Source organism: Bos javanicus, chromosome X, assembly GCF_032452875.1.
Source record: "Bos javanicus breed banteng chromosome X, ARS-OSU_banteng_1.0, whole genome shotgun sequence".
In the NCBI taxonomy this organism is placed as follows: Eukaryota; Metazoa; Chordata; class Mammalia; order Artiodactyla; family Bovidae; genus Bos; species Bos javanicus.
Genome location: NC_083897.1, coordinates 128,280,230 through 128,285,885, shown reverse-complemented (window position 1 = coordinate 128,285,885; position 5,656 = coordinate 128,280,230). Strand labels below are relative to the sequence as shown.

Sequence of the window (5,656 nt, the reverse complement as noted above, 5' to 3'; positions counted from 1 at the left end):
GAGTGAATACTTGTCATGGGGTTATGCTTTAATGGAGAAACCAGCAGGATAGTAAATCTGGTACAAAAGAGAATTCAGAACAGAGAGATGTATATGTTCAAAAACAAAAAGAATGCCAAAATAAGTTTCCTAAACTAGAAGCAAAACAGGACAATAGAATCATAATCTTTGGGACTGTCACTTCTGCACAGAAATCTTTTGCATCTCTACTGCACAAAAATCTACAAGTTAACTGTGTCTGAACCTTAATCAAGCCACAGGGCATTCCCATGGAGAACTGAATCCTTGGGTGGGCCTGTTAGAGAAAGAACTGTAAATGAAGCTTCATTTAGTCCCATGTTGAAAGGACAAGCAGTCATCCTTTTGCCTTGTTTTCAAGTGTTAGGTAATTTTTTCTTAATACGGTCAAATACTACATACATCTCACCCTCCTTAACAGAACGAACCCAGTCTGGTGAGAGCTACTGGAACAAACAGCCAGGAATGAATTTATAAAGAGACTACAAAAATAAAAGATAGGTGTTTAAGAAGTCTGGGTTCTGCATTAGAAACACAAGTTTATCTTTAAGAACCTAGAATTGTGATGTTGCTCCAAACCTATAGTTTTACAGATATTTTATTACAAAGTACCCTTTCTGTTTTTAGATTCATATCTAGATTTAATTAGGCCTAAATGATTCCATTACCAAAGCAGATTAATCTGGTTAAATGAAACCACAAGGGCACGTGATAATTTTTTAGTCATCTTGCTTTATGTATCACAGCCTGTGAAATGTACCCTGGTCTATTAGGTTACTGAACCGACAAACATTATTTCATGGATAAGGGATATTCAGAGTTGGTTTAACTTTAAGGAATTTAGCCCAGTTCACATTTAAACCACTCTCCAACTGATAATAGTTTCCAAAACATTTCTGATTTTTAAGAAGCTCATGACAGCTCGTGTGTAATAACATCCTCCATATCCAGATGGTTTTTGAAGCATCCTATTAAAGAAAAATAAAAGAAAACAAATATTATAAGCAAACAAAGCCAGCTCTGAGTAGCAGTTTCCCCATGGAATTTCATTTTCTGAGAGTAAGATCATCTGATTAAAAAGCTCAAATTCTCTGAAACTTTCTACTGAAGTCTATGGCGTGTAATATGAGCACATTTCCATAGCAAGGTTATTCAGCTGTGGAAAACACAGTAACTCACTTAAAGCTTTTCCTTTAAAAGTTGATTAAAGCTAAGACACCACATGTTGATGCAGAAATGAGAAATATAAAGGTGTTTGTCACTGGCTGCTTGGCTGTGTTTTTTGTTTTTTGTTTTTTTTCCCCACTGCAAGAAAGCAAAAACAAACATTTGGGAAGGCATTGGAACTCAAAAGCATGACCAAAGCTAAGAAACTTAAGTAACTGTGTCACAGAAACATGGGAACACAGATTCTGTTGGCTAATCCAAATAGATAATTAATTGTGTTCTTGACAGTGTGGAATTCAGATTCGCCTGCTATTTGCAGAGACTAGCAATCAGACTTTCTTGAATACTGGTGCCTGGAGTGGTTGAGAAATTCCAAGTCAGTGATTCCAAAATCTGCAGATTCTGGGACCAGTAAACTTTGAAAACAACATTGAAAGCTAACATGGTGTTAACTTCTTATTTTGCCAAAAAAAATAATACTTGGGGGAGGGGAAACCTTTTTATTTACAATAGCTGTCATTTCATGGAAGATAGGCCTTCACAGGCTAGTTCATAGTTGGATTCATCAGTGAATTTGGGGTCCAGATATCTTTGGGTAACTTCTTTCTCAAACTTTTCATTAGCGACTAACAGGCACATTGGAGTACGTGTCATCCATGACCGATCAAAACGAATCCTACTCAAAATGATCAAAATGAGACAGGTAATTGTGACAGGATTAGACTTTTTCTCCAGATAAGGACTTGGTTCTTGAGAGTTTTTCTTTAGAATCCTCTTGTCTTAAGGAAGATTTTTTTAAAAGGTGAGGAGGTAGGAGATTTAAACATTGACCAAATTCTGCCCTGCCTAACATTTATATATTTATTTATTCATGAAAGAAATGGGAAATTTTATTCGAGCCAAATTTGTTTGAAGATTATAACCCAAGAAGAGCATATCAGAAAGTTCTGAGAACTGTTCCCCTTACCTGCCTTGGAAACAAGAATCAAATCAATTCCTTGAATGCCTGTTACTAAGAATGTTGGGCTAAGCTTTGGGGCAAAGTTTCTCAAACTTAAGTCTACATAATTACAGCCTGAGAACCTATCAAAACAGCAGATTTCTAGGTTTTAGTGTCATAGGCTGTGAATGACGTAGATATGGTAGCACCGGAATCTCAATTTTTAGCAAGCAGAATGTAATTGTGATGCACATACTCCATAGAGCCCCACTTCTTGAGAAACATTGCTCTAGGAGCTATAGGGAAATAACACTTCCAGTTTCAGTAATGGCACACATATATAACTTATTAAACGTTATTTTAAAAGCGTCAAAAAGCTAACAAAATACTGATCAATTAACTGGGGTGAGATCCAGAAGAGAATAGAAATTGAGGCATGAGCTTGGCTAATTTTGAACTTTTTTCCCTTAAGGTCATGAGCTGATTTTGAAGACAATTGAGAGAGTGAGCTGTCTTTGTAACAATCTCATGGGACTAGGGGGACCAAAGTTGGATGAGGGGCTGTCACGGTGGAGGTCAGTAATACGTTCCCCATCTCACACACACACATCCCAGGAGTAAAGGTGAATTGGAAGTGGCTTGCTTAGAGAATCTCAAACCTTGAACTAAGCCCAACCTGGAAAAAGCAAATGAACGTCCTCTCTAGAGGAAGATAACATCAACCTGGGTATCAAATTATTTCTACAGATAATTTGTACACAATCAAAGATAACTAAAGCCTTAATAGACAGAAAACCATGAGCAGGAACCACTAGGAAAAAAGAACAACAACACAGATACAAAGGGATTCCACTAGGTAAATCAAAATGATCATTGACTGTGTGAAACAATTATTATTTGTTCTGTGGGGATAGACAGATGGATATTTAAATGACAATAATACCATAAAGGTTTAGGAGGGCTTTAAGTGGTATTAAATGTTCTAAATTTCTCACATTTGGAGGAGAGAAAAGATACCAGTGAACATTAGATATTTATGAGTAAAGAATACATGCTGTAATTCTGGAATAACTACCAAAAGAATAGAAGAAGAGTACATGATTTGTGAGCTAAAAGAGATTTTTTTAAATGAATGATAAAGAGACTTCCCTGGCAGTCAGTGGTTAGGACTTCACCTTCCACTGCAGAGGATGCAAGTCCAATCCCTAGTTGGGGAACTAAGATCCTGCGTGCCTCTCATCCAAAATAACACAACAGAAACAATATTGTAACAAATTCGATAAAAGACTTTAAAAATGGTCCACATAAAAAAATCTTTTAAAAAGTGAGTGATAAAAATGATCAACCCAAGAGGAGGCATGGGAAAAAAATGAAAAAGGAACACAGGACAGGCAGGAAAAGAGATATATATAATATGATAGTAGATTTGAACAAAAATGTATCAGTAATTATGTTGAATGTAAGTGAACTCAATTCCCCCTCCTTTTTTGATCCATATATCTATTTGTTTTCAGATTCTTTTCCCGTATAGATTATAACAGAGTATTGAGTAGAGTTCCCGGTGCTATACAGTCGGTCCTTGTTGATTATCTATTTTATGTATACTAAAGTTTATATGTTGATCCCAACCTAATTTACTCCCCCATACCTTTCAGCTTTGGTAACCATATGTTTGTTTTCTAAGTCTGTAAGTCTGATTCTGTTTTGTAAATAAGTCAATTAGTATCATTCTTTTAGATTTCATACATAAGTGATATCATATGATATTTGTCTGATTTACTCAATTTTCCAGTGGAAAAAACAAAGGTTGTGAGATGGAAAATAAGCAAACAAAACCCAGTTATATGTTATTTAAGAGATACATTTAAAACATAAGAATAAAAACAGGTAGAAAGAAAAGAAATGACACGTACCCCACAATTGCTAACTAAAAGAAAGCTGATATAGGTATTAATCTCACCAAGGTACTCACTCTGTACATCCCACTTTAGGTATGATCGTGGAAAACATTGGACAGGGACATGGCAAAGTTCAGAGAGGACCAGGTGCAGAGCCTTCTTCCAAGAGAACAGACCCAAGTCCTGACGCGAGAACTTCCTTCACTCAGAGGCAGGGAATGTGTACTTCTTGTCCAACATGGTTCATTTTTTCTATGCACCAATGACTGCTAAGTGCTTTCCTTTCTTCTCTTTTCCAAATGGAAGTTTTCATTGTAGACAATTTGTTTTGTTCCACATTACATACTGAAAGTTAAGTAGTAGTGGGGGAGTCACGTCCTGTTATTAGACAGATAGCTGGAGTTAGACTCGATGGAGAAGGCTGCCCATCACCCAGAGATGTTAGACTTTATTTTGTACTCAGTGAGCGGATTGTACCTTGGATTATTTTCTGAGGGAAGGGACAAATGTATTTTATGCCTGGAAATTAGGGTGTGCATGGATTTAGATGGCCAGGGGTTTAGGAGTGTCACAGTTTGCTAATTATTCGTGGTGTCCATTTTCCCTTTCTGCGTTTCAGTAATAGAGCCTTTCTGAGTGTGAGCTTACCACACAACTGCCCAGCAACATGCTACATTTCCCATCTCCCTCAAAGGTAGGTGCGGTCATGTGATCAAGTTTGGGCAAAGGGATGTGAGCAGAAGTGATGTGTATTATCTCTATAAAGATGAAGCTGCTTGCCCTGATTTTTTTCCCCCACCAGTTGGGAAATGGCGATGATTGGAACAATCGCTTCAGTGGTAACAGAGATGCTGAAAGGGACAGAACTGCCCACCAGCTTAGGTTCCTGTATGTTGTGGAACAGAGCTGTCCTGTAGCCCTGGACTGTTATATAAGAAAGAATGAAACACCTATCATATGTAACCTATTGTACTTTGGGGTTCCTTTGCTACAGCAACTTTACCTATACCCTAACTAATATAGAGTTGTGTTATGAAGAAAGGGGAGTTAGAAAGGTGGCAGTTAGGAGGAAGCAATTGTTTTTGTTTGTTTTTTTTTTTTTTTTTTGAGGAGCCTGGTAGGCTGCAGTCCATGGGGTTGCTAAGAGTCGGGCATGACTGAGTGACCTCACCTTCACTTTTCACTTTCATGCATTGGAGAACTCCAGCGTTCTTGCCTGGAGAATCCCAGGGACAGGGGAGCCCGGCGGCCCGCCATCCACGGGGCCGCACAGAGTCGGACACGACCGAAGTCACCCAGCATATAGCATATATATATATGTATATATCTGACTCCTTCCCAAGATCTTTATTTGCAGCAGGAATAGCTCAACAACACAGCTGTATGCAGGAACACAGATTCGCACTTTAAGATAATGTTCTTAAATTCCATCTTGTCATTTCCTTAGGGGCCCCACACCCCAACATGTCACCTTTGGAAAGCAAGGACAACAATAATCTCTTTCTCATGGTTGTCTGATTTCACAGATGCTAGCTCTGTGACTAGAAACATGGCCAAAGGGAGAACGTTTACCTCTGCAGAGCGAGGACAGAGATCTGGAGAAGACATCTCCTTCTTAATATATGTGATCTGC

The 5,656-nt window shown here is 38.1% G+C and overlaps 1 long non-coding RNA gene across 1 annotated transcript; it reads right to left on the bottom strand.

Moving 5' to 3' along the window:
* Positions 1-730: 730 nt before the first annotated feature.
* Positions 731-4,393, bottom strand: LOC133242032 (uncharacterized). Its single transcript, XR_009734755.1, has 2 exons — positions 4,098-4,393; positions 731-986 (listed from the first exon to the last, which is right to left on the bottom strand). It is a non-coding gene; the product is annotated as an uncharacterized LOC133242032 (long non-coding RNA).
* Between the last annotated feature and the right edge of the window lie 1,263 nt (positions 4,394-5,656).